The sequence below is a fragment of the Oryctolagus cuniculus genome, chromosome 1 (assembly GCF_964237555.1).
Source record: "Oryctolagus cuniculus chromosome 1, mOryCun1.1, whole genome shotgun sequence".
Lineage (NCBI taxonomy): Eukaryota > Metazoa > Chordata > Mammalia > Lagomorpha > Leporidae > Oryctolagus > Oryctolagus cuniculus.
In genome coordinates, this window is record NC_091432.1 from 189,902,010 (window position 1) to 189,916,741 (window position 14,732).

Genomic DNA, 14,732 nt, shown 5'->3' on the forward strand with positions numbered 1-14,732 from the left:
AGTTCAACCTTTCTCCAAAAAGAAAAATGTCAGAACTGAAATGTACCCAATTTCACCTAATTTCCTGTGCCTCACTCTTCAAGAAGATGGATTAAGATGGCTCACCACAGGAAATGGGCACAACTGACTTGAGAAAATAAGCAATATAAGTCTGTGGTTTAAGTAACTACACCATTCTAGGCAGGCTATAGGCCTCTCTGTGCAATTCACGTTTTATAGCTTACCAACGCCAATTGTGTAATTATACAGAGCACTCTTTCTATTGGCAAGATCCATCGATCCTTAAGTGTACACTTTCCAGCATCCAATAAACTAGGACGATGAGGGAGCAAGGCTTTCTGCTGCTGGAACAGTGAAGGGCTAATTAGTTGCATTTGCAGATTAATGACTTTCAACTAGAAAGGGCGAATGCAAAGGGATAAGCCACAACCACAGTGACAGAATGCAAATAAAAGTATTTATAAGGGCAGGAGGAGGGGGGTTGGCCAGGAAGGGCCATCGATCGCTTTTACCCTCTCACTGGGACACATTCCAGTGAGGGCGGGCCTCCTGGCAGCCTGACAGCCTTCCCCCAAGCTAAGACACAAACAGAATCTGTGGATAGACACAAGCAAGGCCAGCAGGAGAAACAGAGAAAGAAATTCTCAACAGAAAGAGCAACAGGGATCAAGAAACCTCTCTCTTCTCACCTCAGCCAGTCCTTGTCTTTTGGCAGAGCAGCCTTAAATTTCAGTTCAAACTTGTGTCCTGCCTTTCACCCTCATCTCTAGAAAGATTGACTTGATAGCTTGCTAGGAAACTTCCCAACCAGTACACAAAATCCTATGTTTAAATTCTCTGTTTATGTTCATTTCCCGAAAGAGCACTATGCATCTGAGCTTGTCTAAATATTATTTTTAACCTTAGCTCCCAAATAAGTGCAAGAGTACAATGTCATTTCTTTGAGTTAACTAATGTGAGTGAAAAGATCTTTCCACCATTCATAAAATGAGAAGGAAGCAGGAGGGTGAGGCACACAGCCAGCTAGAGATCACTAGTTACAGACTAACAAAAATATCTCAAGGGGCAGGCATTTGGCACAGCAGTTAAGATTCCATTTGGGACATCCCACATTCTATATGGGAATGCCTGGGATCCAGTCCTGACTCTGTTCCCAAGTCTAGCTTCCTGCTAATACTCACCTTGAAAGACACAGCCGCAGATGATGGCTCTAGTACTTGGATCCCTGCCACCCATATGGGAGACCTAAACTGAGTTCTCAGCGCCCAGCCCAGCCCCCACTGTTGTAGTTGTGGGCATCTGGGAAATGAACCAGCAGATGGGAGATTGCTTTCTCTCCTTCTCTTTCCCTCTACTTTTTTTCTTTTTCTTTTTTTTTTTTTTTTTTTTTTTTTTTTGGACAGGCAGAGTAGACAGTGAGAGAGAGAGAGACAGAGAGAAAGGTCATCCTTTTCCGTTGGTTCACCTCTCAATGGCCACTGTGGCCAGCGCACTGCGGCCTGCGCACTGTGCTGATCTGAAGCCAGGAGCCAGGTGCTTCTCCTGGTCTCCTATGCGGATGCAGGGCCCAAGGACTTGGCCCATCCTCCACTGCCTTTCCAGGCCACAGCAGAGAGCTGGACAGGAAGATCTGGCACCCTGACCGGGACTAGAACCCAGTGTGCCAGTGCCGCAGGCAGAGGATTAGCCTATTGAGCCACGGCGCCAGCCCCCTCTACTTTCAAATAGATAAATAAACATTTAAATATATATTTAAGATATATATATTCAATGTTTATTTAAAATATATATATTGGAGATATATATATCTTAAATGAAATTGGGAAATTGATACAGGATTTATAATTTTTATAACCACAAGTTCACTGGAGGGAAAAAAATTCTTTACCATAATAATTATTGTATAAAAGAAAGGTTTTAAAGCCATGAAAAACAAAACACAATATCATCAAGTAAGGTAAATCTTTAAATCTTTTTAGCTTGATGAAAAACACACTTTCCTCTCATTGTGCTTCTCGTTTCTCCATGTGTGTGTATTTGACAGTTGTCACTTACTGAAGTTAGCTCCCTACCCTTTCACAGGGACTGGGAGATGGGAGCTATCTCCATGACTGCATTTCAAAGGAATGGCTCCTAGGCCCTTCAGAAGGATATTCCAGGGTTGTAGAAAATTTGTATCTCAAAGAGGCAGAGAACAGGTTTATAATTCAACTTTCCTAAGTAACTGATCTGAGAGGGCAAGGGCTTATGGTCAGGAGAAGGCTGTGTAGCTCAGCAGGCTGAGGGGAGTGGTCAGCGCACACAGAGCAGGGTACGGAGGACACCATGTAAGACACGCATGGCCCTTGCCCTCCTGAAACTTAGTCTCTTACTTCACGTTTTCCTCATGTCTCACACCAAAAATAATCATTGCAGAGATTTGGGGACTATCCTTCTCTACAGGAATTAGCCCTTATGATAATTCATCTGCATGATCTAAATGCCAGAATGTCTAAGCAAACATTCCCTTGCTTCTGTTGGCCAAGGTCTACCTCGGGGTCACTCATCTCTCTGGTGACATGTCTATTTTTCAATGACTGCCTCAAACTAACAGGGTTTGATGGGAAGGCTGGAGACAGAATTTCTGGTTTGGATTTAATCAAATGCTCAATCAGTAATAATACTTTCTCTTCTTCGAGTGCAGTTAAAAGTCATGTCTCTGTTTTGAACGGACACATCCTAACTTCAGGGTCTTCCGCATCATACTGACATCCTTCTGCACTTATTACTTATCTTTATGATTTGAAATGTTTGCCCACCAAAATCCCATCAATCATAGGAGAAACATGCTGTGTTAAATGTCAGCTTCCTTTGGTGCTTCTGTTTCTGTCACTTGCAAGCCCAGTGGTTCCCAGACTCTTGTTGGCCCTGCAGCCCTCCTCTCCCGCAACAGCACTCTCAGCTGCATTGTAAATACCCCCCCCCACTCCTTTCACTACATTGAATCGCATGGTGAATTTAAAAGATGAATCCAGATAAAGAAGGCTCGTTAACTTTAATGGGCCACTTTTTATATTTGGTGAAAGGCCTTAAACCCTTGTAAATTAGGCTGGGATTTATAAACCTTGACATACGTGATGACAAATACTGATTTCCTAGTAAAATCCTCCTACACTCTGTCTCTCCATCCATGATGAATTGGTGGTGTTTCTCTCTGTTATTATTTACACGAATGACTTTGGCATTGTCTTGATATGTGGGCAATATACTTAAACCTATGACAGATCCCACGGATAAGGGTGGAGTCATATTGGACTTCTAATAAAAAGAAGTCCTTATTGGACTTATAAAAAATCTGACTCTGGTACATGTGTGTACACATGCAATGAGAACTGAAAACATACTTTAGACCCTATTGAAAAAAATAAAAGCAGACTAAACTGAGAGGGACTCAGAATTTCCCACAAAACTACTCAAATTACTGAGACGGTGTGGTTCTATTTCACAAATTATACCTCTGTGCTAAGATTCCTCTCCAACAAAACTACAGAGATCAATCAGCTCCAGCCATAACATCCTTAATCCTGCTGTTAGACTTTTATAATTTTCTGCCGCCAGTGAGTTATAGCTTGATACGTGTTTAAATATTATACATTGTGAAGTTTAAATAAAGAAAGTATTTACACAGGAATTTTTTTAAAGTATATTACCAATTATATAGTTCCCTGACCACTTAATCATGCAACCAAGTGGAAAACGCTTCAGGAAGTCTGTCCTCCACTGATTCGCCATAATGAAGGGCACCTCGGGAAATACACATTTAATCTCTGCAGCCACATTTCAAGCATCTAATCTCACTCTGCAGTGCACTCTGCCACTGCTTGTCATCCAAACAAAATGCAGGTAAATGATGGAGCAGTTCAGCTTATCCCCTTTAAATATTTACCGGCTAGTCGCCTCTTAGTAATACACGCTGTAGTGTTAGACTCAATTTCATCCTCGAGTGGTCGGCAGACAATTTGGACAGGCTTACTGAGAAGTGGAGGATCTTTCCTTGTCTCGCCTTTGAGGAGAAGCCATTCCCCCTTATCTTAAGTGAAGTAGTTTAAGAACTTTCGCCAACAGTCCAGTGTATCAACAAATCAGCCAGGCCTGCTGCGCTGACGACTCACTCAGGGGGAAGAGCCCGTACCGCAGGGTCCCCTCTGCACCGCCATGCCTGATGGATGTGGGTCCAGCCCACAAGGGATCCCTCTTTTCCCAAGTGACGAAAGGCAGCTTGATCAGTGTATCATTTTCTTTCACAAAGGGGAAGGGCAGGGGCTGACAAGAGGCGGCATGCCTCTCAGAACCACTTCCGTGCTCAGGTGGGTCAGAGTCAAACTCACTCACTGTAGGGGACTGCAGAAACAGTGCCTTCTTTGCTTGTTGTCTGGGTTTTCACTGAAAGTCCAAAGGAGTTTAAATTCCACTCAGAGTGTGACTCTTACTCTTAAAAGATAACGTACATCTACATATACGAACACAAAAATATTAAAAGTGTAAAACTAGGGGCCAGCTCTGTGAGCGTAGTAGGTTAAACATCTGCCTGCAGCACCCGAATCCCATATGGGCGCCGGTTCAAGTTCCAGCTATTCCAGTTCCAATCTAGCCTGGGAAAGCAGTAGAAGACGGCCCAAGTGTTTGGGCCCATGTACCCATGTGGGAGACCTGGGCAAAGCTCCTGGCTTCTGGATTCAGCCTGCCCCGCCCTGGCTATTGCAGCCATTTGGAGGTAATTTAGCAGATGGAAGACCTCTCTCTCAGTCTCCCCTCTCTATGTAACTATGCCTCTCAAGTAAATAAATTTTTTAAAAGTATAAAATTAAGTTTAGGCCAGCGCTGTGGCTCACTTGGCTAATCCTCCGCCTGCGGTGCCGGCACCCCGGGTTCTAGTCCCAGTTGGGGTGCCGATTCTGTCCCGGTTGCTCCTCTTCCAGTCCAGCTCTCTGCTGTGGTCCAGGAAAGCAATGGAGGATGGCCCAAGTGCTTGGGCCCTGCACCCATGTGGGAGACCAGGAAGAAGCACCTGGCTCCTGGCTTCAGATCAGTGCAGTGCGCCGGCCATAGCAGCCATTTGGGGGTTGAACCAACAGAAGGAAGACCTCTCTCTAATTCTGCCTGTCAAAAAAAAAGTATAAAATTAAGTTTAAAAAACTCCACTTGTAATTTTAAACTATACATGTTTGTATATACTCATACTAGTATATGTTCACCCATGCATTCAGCCCTCCATATCCACGAGTTCTATACCCATGGGTTCTGTGTCTGCAGATTCAACTAATTTCAGATAGAAAATATTTGAAAAAATTGCATCTGTACTGAATGTGTGCTTACTTTTCTTTTGTCCTTATTCTCTAAGTAATATAGTACAATAACTACTTACATAGCTCTTACATTGTATAAAGTATTATACAGAATCTAAAGATGGTTTAAATAATATGGGAGGATGTGTACAGGTTATATGCAAACACTATGCCATTTTATATAAGGGACATTTGAGCCTTCTCAGATTTTGGTATCTACAGGGTGTCCTGGTACCAATTCCTAGTGGAAACCAAGAAACAATTGTATTTATATGCCTGTGTGTGCTTGGGATTATGTGCTTGTATGTATGTGTGTGCAGTGTGTGAGTATACAACCATGGACACCATCATGATGATTTGGTTAGCAAGGGACCACATTACAACAGTGCTCTCATAAGATTATATTACAGGGTCCAGAGTTGCAGGGCAGCAGGTTAAGCTACCACCTGTGAGCTGGCATCCCACATGAACATGGCTTCAAGCCTCAGCTGCTCCCCTTCCCATCCAGCTCTCTGCTAATGCACCTGGAGGAGCAGTGAAAGATGCCTCAAGTTACTGGTTCCCTGCAATCGACATGAGAGACTTGAATAGAGTTCCAGGCTCCCGGCTTCAGCCTGTCCCAGCCCTGGCCATTGCAATCATTTGGGGAATGAAGCAGTGGATGAAAGCTCTCTCTTTTTCTCTCTCTCCCTTCCTTCCTCCCCCCTCTCTAACTGTGCTTTTCAAATACAATAAATAGGGGCCAATGCTGTGGTGCAGTGGGTTAACACCCGGGCCTGAAGTGCCAGCATCCCGTATGGGCACTGGTTCTAGTCCCGGCTGCTCTTCTTCCTATCCAGCTCTCTGCTGTGGCCCAGGAAAGCAGTAAGAAATGGCCCAAGTGCTTGGGCCCCTGTACCCACATGGGAGACCATGAAGAAGCTCCTGGCTCCTGGCTTCAGATCGGTGCAGCTCTGGCCATTGCAGCCATCTTGGGAGTGAACCAACAGATGGAAGGCCTCTCTGTCTCTACCTCTCTCTGTAACTCTTTCAAATAAAATAAATCTTTAAAAAATTAAAATAAAAAAATTAAAATGGAGCTGCAAATTTCAATCTCCTGGTGATGTACAGCCACTTTTACCTCACAGTGCAAGGCATTACTCACATGTTTGTGGTGATGCTGCTGTAAACAAATCTACCAGGCTGTAAGCTGTGTGAAAGTATAGCACATACAATTATATATAGTGATTGACACCTGATGCAGACAAGAAGCGTCTGGGTTACTCATTTATGCATTTACTATGGTATATGACATTATTATGGAGTGTCCTCCTCTTCATCTAAAAAAGTTGATGTTAAACGACACGCAATGTGACGCCAGCAGAAGTCTCATATTCCACACGCTTACTGTGCCTCTTTATTGCATCAAAACGTTGTGTCACATATGCGGCCTACACCATCTTAGTTTGTGTACGTGCAGCAGATGATGTTCACACAATAACAAAATTGCCTGACCGTGAATTTTTGAGGACATACCCCCATGCAACACGTGGCTACATATCCTTATTTACTCAAGATAGAAGAAAGGTCTGGGTGGACCCGCTGTCAAATACTACCAGTAGCTACCTCGGGGAACGAGATTCAGGCAACAGGAAGTCAGAAATTTTGCTGCAGACTTTTGTACTGTTGAGTGTTTACAACAGGTATATGTTGCCATCGTAACTTTTTAAATGTTAATAAAGAAGTTTCTTCCTGTTTGCTTAAGTTTTCATCGCATTGCCGTTCAATGCCGGACTGCAGATGGGCAGGCAGGGCTCCCTTCCTGACAGAAGCAGCTGCAGGACAGACGGCGGTCGAACAGGAGCCTCCACCCGGGTTCCTGAGAGCTCACTCCAGATCTTTCCCTGAGCGCTGCGGTATCATTACAAACATGGTGCTTCATGCTTTATGGCTACTGGAGGAAATGCTTTTCTATCTTATCATCCCTGCTTTCGAAGCATCTTTTCTCAAATACAACCCATTGTTCTCCTCACTATTTGCCCATCTGTGGTTTTGTGAAAATATTTGAGCAGTGTTCGGTTTGGTTTTCTCAAAGACATTAATGAATAGGAAAAGTATACGAAATCCTCCAGACACAATTTTGCCTGGGGGCTTCAACACACAAACCCTCTCGTTGGTAGAAACACACGGTCCTTGCTTTGCTGAAAGCAAAGGAAGGTTGGGCGTCCATAATCACTCTCTTGTGCAGATTGGCACACTATCAGAGCTAACGCAACAGAGTACATAAAAGACCAGGTTATAACATCTCTGCTGCTGTAAATTGAAATAATAAACTTTGGCAAACACAGAGGACAGCAAATTCAATTTGACAGTCCTCTCAAAGCAGACTAAGAACAACAGAGGGAAGCTAACAAAATAGGATTGGAATCCATTTTATTTGATTATTACATCATTGGATGAGGCAATTTGTAATGCAATTCCCCCAAATCGTTAATTCAGTGTTCACAAAATAATGGTAAAATCAAATTATCATTATGTTCTACATTCCAAATCACTGATTTTCAAGCTAGAAGGGAATTTTCGAACTTCCTTTGGCTTCAAGGACTCTTGCTTTAAGTAAGCACTCATGTGAAAGTTTAATATGGAACACAGATAAACACAAGCTTACTCACTTCCATGGGAGAGGCATGGCTTTAGTTGTGCCCGCCCATCTTACTTCTGCCCATCTCTCACCTCTCTGGCCCCTCATGAAGACCCCATGAGGAGTCCATGGATCTCTACTATGTAGCATCATTTGGAAAATGACTGATCTTGGCCATCACCACACGAGTGAGGAACATCTGGCCCAGGAGCCATATAAGACCCATTAAATCATCTGGCCTGGCCCTACCAAGTCAATCACAGGTGGGACTCAAGATTCAATAAATCTATAGCAGGCTAATTTTTAAGTTATAATGTTGTATGCCTGCAAATCATGTTATAAATATCCAAATGGAGCCGGCGCCGCGGCTCAATAGGCTAATCCTCCGCCTTGCGGCGCCGGCACACTGGGTTCTAGGCCCGGTCGGGGCGCTGGATTCTGTCCTGGTTGCCCCTCTTCCAGGCCAGCTCTCTGCTGTGGCCAGGGAGTGCAGTGGAGGATGGCCCAAGTGCTTGCGCCCTGCACCCCATGGGAGACCAGGAGAAGTACCTGGCTCCTGCCATCAGATCAGCGCGGTGAGCCAGCCGCAGCGGCCATTGAAGGGTGAACCAACGGCAAAAGAAGACCTTTCTCTCTGTCTCTCTCTCTCACTGTCCACTCTGCCTGTCAAAAAAAAAAAATATATATATATATATATAATATCCAAATGGCCCTTGGCAGATAAAAGGTTCCACATCCTTGAAAGATTCAAACTTTAACTCTGTTAAGGTTGCCAGCTGAAGAACTAGATAAGGAAGAAGCAAGGGAAACCACATTCAGAAAAGAATTCTTGTTGGGAAAATCAATAAATTCATCTTTCAAAGAGAGTAGTGATAACAGAAAACTTTTATTGAGCACTTACTACTTGCCAGGGGTAGTGCTGAGTGCTTTATACTAAGTGCTAAGTACAAGCATTAACACATTCATCTTTATACAATCCCTATGAGGTAGATTCTAGTTCTGTTACTGTGAAACAGTTGAAAATGTTTAGGCTGGGAAATGTTCAATGACTAGCACACGGTCACACGGCTAAGAAGAGGCAGGACACAGTTCTAAGCCAGGCAGCCTGCTTTCAGCAGCCATGTGCCCACTATGGGGCTCACCTATCTGTGCTCGCCATAACTCTGGCCACTAACACTTGTATTTTGCTTTTTTTTAAAAAAAGATTTATGTATTTTTAACTGAAAAGCAGAGTTACAGAGAGGCAGAGGCAGAGAGAGAAAGAGGTTTTCTGTCCACTTGTTCACTCCCCTGATGTCCACAGCACCCAGAGCTTTGCCTAGCTGAAGCCAGGAGATTCTTCCAGGTCTCCCATGTGGGTGCAGGGGCCCAAGGACTTGGGCTGTCTTCTACTGCTTTTGCAGGTCATAGCAGAGAGCTGGATAGGAAGTGAAGCAGCCGGGACTCACACCAGCACCCATATGGGATGCCAGTACTACAGGCAGCAGCTTTACTGGCTACACCATAGCATCAGCCCCAGCTTGTTTAATCTTTAATCTAGTTGCTTTAGCAATAAAATTGGAGGAAGACAACATTTCACTGGTCCTACCACTCTCTGTGGACATGGCTAAACACATCTCCTGGAACTAAGTCCTATTCATTACCTTGTATAGAAACTGCCATGTCAACAATCCCTTTTCTTTTTTTTTTTAACTTTTATTTAATGAATATAAATTTCCAAAGTACAGCTTATGGATTACAATGGCTTCCCTCCCTCATAACTTCCCTCCCACCTGCAACCCTCCCCTTTCCCGCTCCCTCTCCCCTTCCATACACATCAAGATTCATTTTCAATTCTCTTTATATACAGAAGATCAGTTTAGTATATATTAAGTAAAGATTTCAACAGTTTGCACCCACATAAAAACACAAAGTGAAAAATACTGTCTGAGTACTAGTTATAGCATTAAATCACAATGTACAGCACACTAAGGACAGAGATCCTACATGAGGAGTAAGTGCACAGTGACTCCTGTTGTTAACTTAACAAATTGACACTCTTGTTTATGGCATCAGTAATCTCCTTAGGCTCCAGTCATGAGTTGCCAAGGCTATGGAAGCCTTTTGAGTTTGCCGACTCTTATCATATTTAGACAATGTCATAGTCAAAGTGGAAGTTCTCTCCTCCCTCCCTTCAGAGAAAGGTACCTCCTTCTTTGATGACCTGTTCTTTCCACTGGGATCTCACTCGCGGAGATCTGTCATTTAGGGTTTTTTTTTTTTTTTTTTTTTTTTTTTTTTTGCCAGAGTGTCTTGGCTTTCCACGCCTGAAATACTCTCATGGGCTTTTCAGCTGGATCCAAATGCCTTAAGGGTTGAACAATCCCTTTTCTAATCAAGCCAGACAGAAATCAGACTATCTTCTTCTTCAAGTGTAAGCCCCCTGGGGCAGGCATTAAGTTAGAGGTTAAGATACACTCATCCATGTTAGAGTACTACTATGCCCAGCTCCAGCTCCTGATCAGCTCCCATCTAACACAGATCCAGGGAGGCAGTGATGATGGCTCAAGTAGTTGGTCCCTATCACCCATGTAGGAGACCTAGACTGAGTTCCTGGACCCTGGCTTCAGGCCCAGGATCCAGCCCTGGCCATTGCAGGCATTTGGGGAATGAGCCAGCAGATAGAAATTCCTTCCCTCCCTCCTTCCTTCCTTCCTTCCTTCCTTCCTTCCTTCCTTCCTTCCTTCCTCTCTCCCTGTTTTTCTCTCCCTTCTCTTTATTTCTCTAACAAATACATAAATAAAAATAAGCTCCTCAAATCCATTGCTGCAACCAAATGAGGCAGGCTTGCAGACACTCTGAAAGACAAGAAGAAAAACCAAAGCAGGCTCGATGACCAGGATACACACCCTCTAGGAGCAGGGGCCAAAATAAGGACAGATCATGCTGTGACAAAACTAGACATGGATGCATTGAGATGGGGAGAGATGACCAAGGACCAAGTTGCAAATAATCCTAGCGAAGGTCAGAGTGGATGAAATTGAATGAGTTGGCAATGAAGGACTGGCATCAAGAGAAAATAGAAAGCTATTGTGGAATGACTGGGAGGAGTGCGACTTGCAGACTCTGAGATGATCCTTCCATGGTCTATTCATCAGCCAACACCCGACATGGGTTCTGTGTCCGGTACTGACCGTTTCACTTTTTAAATAACTGAGAGCAAATAGGCAAAGGTCCACAAGCACAACAATGTTGACTGGAAAGAGAACAAAAAGTTACTGGAAGCAAGATTAAAATATTTAATGTTGTTTACCATGCATGAGATGATACAGAAAAGGAGAAAGGAAAACCTCAGTTACAGACAACATCCCTGCAACAGATGTTTTGACCATTAGTCCTTTGTTTACACCAAAGAAGTCTTTCGTTGTTGGTTCACTGCCCCAACATTTGTCATATACCTACTATGTGCTGGAGATGCAAACACAGGGAAAACTCCTGATCTGTGTCCTGAAAGGAATTGGGAGCCTGGTGAAGACCAGGCTTGTGAATGAATGACTAACATTGCAGTGTAACAGGGACACACAGAGAAGACAGTGGGTGTAATAGGACAACTGAGCAGAATCTTGGAAGAAGAGGGAGAGGTTTTTTCAGAAAGGCCAGACGGAGTAGGATATTTGGACTAGTGGTAAGACACTCCCACCCTAAATGAGGGGTTCAATATCCTCTCTGCTCCTTTTTTTAAAGATTTACTTACTTATTTATTTGAAAGTCAGAGTTACACAGAGAGAGGAGAGGTAGAGAGAGGTCTTCCATTCACTGGTTCACTCACCAATTGGCCGCAATAGCTGGAGCTGCGCTGATCCAAGGCCAGGAGCTTCTTCTGGGCCTCCCACGTGGGTGCAGGGGCCCAAGGACCTGGGCCATCTTCTACTGCTTTCCCAGGCCATAGCAGAGAGCTGGATCGGAAGTGGAGCAGCCGGGACCTGAACCAGCGCCTATATGGGATGCTGGCACTGCAGGCAGCCGCTTTACCCGCTGCTCCAGAGTCAGCCCCATCCTCTCAGCTTCTAATTCCAGTTCCCTGCTGTGGCAGCAGTGGTGACTCAAGTGAGTGGGTTCCTACCACACATGGGGGAGCCCTGGATTTTGAATTCCCAGATCCTAGCATCTGCTAGTTCAGCCCCTTTTAGGGAGGGCACTTAGGGAGTAACCAGAAAATGGAAGTCCTCTCTTCTCTTTTCTCTCTCTCTCTCCCTCCTTCCCTCCCTCTCTTTCTTTCTCTCTCTTCTCTGAAATAGGAAAAACGCAAACAGAGGAAGGATATTCCAAGCAGAAGACATTGTTTGTGCATGCAAAGGCAGGAAGGCAGGAAACAGTTTAACCTGTATATTGACTCACAGTTCAACAAAGCTGGAGACTAGAGTATAAGAGAATGAAAGAAGGACGTTAGAGACATAAGCTGGAGGTAAATAATGGAGAATTTTTATGTTAGCTAATAAATTGGGCTTAAGTCCAGCTTGTATTGCCATAAAATCAAAATATTTCTACTTCACTAAAAATGAGCCCCTGGCGATAGCCTCCACTCCAGACATGCTTCCCTCCACCAAGACTCTCAGACAGCCTCACGATCCAGCAGTCAAAGGGGAATGTCTGTGACTTGTGCTTTCCAATCCCTTTCCAGTTCTAAACTATTTCAATGCCATGTTCGTTGCTAAGAATATTTGAGGTGGGTGTGTGGCACAGCAATTAAGTCACTGTTTTGGTTGCCCGCATCCCTTATCAGAGTATCTGGTTCAAATCCCTGGTCCTCTGCTTCCAACCCCAACTTCATGCTAATGCATACCCTGGAGGCAGCAGGTGATGGCTAAAACTTGGGCCTCTGCCTTCCACATGGCTGACCCAGAGGAGTTCTGGGCTCCTGGCATCAGCCTGGCCCAGATCTGGCTTTTGGGGCATTCGGAGAATGAACCAGAGGATGGAAGATGTCTCTGTCTCTCTCCGTTTTAAGTAAAATGAAAATAAACAATTTTTTAAATGTTTACTATCACCCCTGCTAACATTTGGGGACTTTATCCAGGGGTGAAACAGAACCACTAAAATATCTCCAGCAAAGATGTTACAAGGATAGAATGATTTTTTTTTTTTAACAGAGCCCCTCCCCATGGAGATACTGAAAACGTACACAATCTCCTGTCCTACAGTTTGGACAGTTACAATGCTGCTTGGCCTATGGGTGGTTGGAGGAGATGACACCAAGCATGTTCTTAATTTATGAGGTAATTCCATGGTCAATTACCGTGGAGAGACTGGCTGGTTAAAGCTTCCTCTCACATCTGAAGGAGCTCAAGGTGAGAGAGCCGGCTGGGAGCAGGCCTCTCTGAGTCACAGTCTCTGTCTCATAAGATAAAGAGGCATAGGCGTGGTTTTGTGTTGAAATTCGTTTTACACCGGCATGGCAGGTAACCCCTCGCAGCAGTAACCCGTGCAGTGGCTTCTCCTCCCAGAGCTGTCCACACTGTTGCCCTCTCCTCTCCTCACCAGAGATGGCTGTGAGTCTAGAGCATGGTGCCAGCTTCACATTTCCAGTGAAAGCAAGAGAGAGGAGCCACCAAGGGGAAAGAAACCAAGTCAGCTGGCAAAGCCAGGAAGTGCAGGGACCAGAACCCACACTGCAGCTCTGCATCACACCCCTCAAGCTATATCCTTCAGATGCACTCTATTTCACCCAGATTCAATCGTTTCCAAATCATATTGTAAAAAATAAAGCCTCAGCTTTTTCTTTTAAAATATTTGCATTTCTTGGTAAATCATAACCCTAGTCCTAAATTTCCCCCTGCTCATTTTTTCTCATCTTTCACTTACCTGCTGATCTACCACTGTGCAAGCAGTTTTCTCCTCATTTACTGAGGATGCCACTCTCTTTTTTCTCTTTTCCATCTTCTTTTTTTCTCCTAATGCTCATCTAATTAACAGTCAAGCTGCTTTTCATACAAAATCTCCAAGCTTTAAAATTTTTCCTTCTGATTAGAAGTTTATAAAAAGGAGCTGCTGAGTTTCAAAAATACCTTTTTCAAGAGTTTTATGTGCTCAGCTATCGGATCACCCCCTCCCAGCTAAGCCTCTAAAACTCCCAGAGTTAGTGAGATCTGTGTCCCATGAGACGACTGCTGGATATTTGAGGGGTGTGCTGCTCAAGATCTCAAGTCACACACTGGAGCCATCTTTAGAAAAAGCCCAGTTTCTTTAATCACATTTTACTGTATTGTCCTTAAGAGAGAGGTCATGCTATCAAAGGATTATTAAGCCATTAAATAATCATTTAATGAACACCTACTGGGTGCCAGGCAATGAACTAAGAGCTAGAATATAATGAGAAGTAGAAGATAGAGTCCTCTCAATGTGTGTATACACTCAACAACAGCAATTCTTAATTTTGGTTGCCCGTTGGAATCCCAGGGAATGCTTACAAGTCCCAAGGCACATCCATCCATCCCAGACCAATTAAATCAAAATCTCCAAGGGTAACAGCTATATATATTCTCTAAAGGTCCTCAAGTAGTTCCAAAGTACAGCCAAGTTTGAGACTATATATACATTGAATAATTATAGAAATAGATATAAAATTGTAACATTAATAAAGACAAATAAATTGTTACACATTGAGGAAACTTCAGTGCCATTCGTTTATATGTGAAGCCAAGATTCGCTGAGCATCAGCTGCTCATCAGACATGACAAGAGTAGCATGACCGCAGGCCACAACCCAAGGAAACATTGGCAGTCCCTACCATCCTTCACTTTAATGGGTTG

The 14,732-nt window shown here is 43.9% G+C and overlaps 1 long non-coding RNA gene across 6 annotated transcripts in view; it reads right to left on the bottom strand.

The window, feature by feature from the left end:
* Positions 1–14,732, bottom strand: part of LOC103346061 (uncharacterized) — a 288,952-nt gene that overhangs the window by 214,628 nt on the left and 59,592 nt on the right. The gene's annotated exons all lie outside the window — the stretch shown is intronic.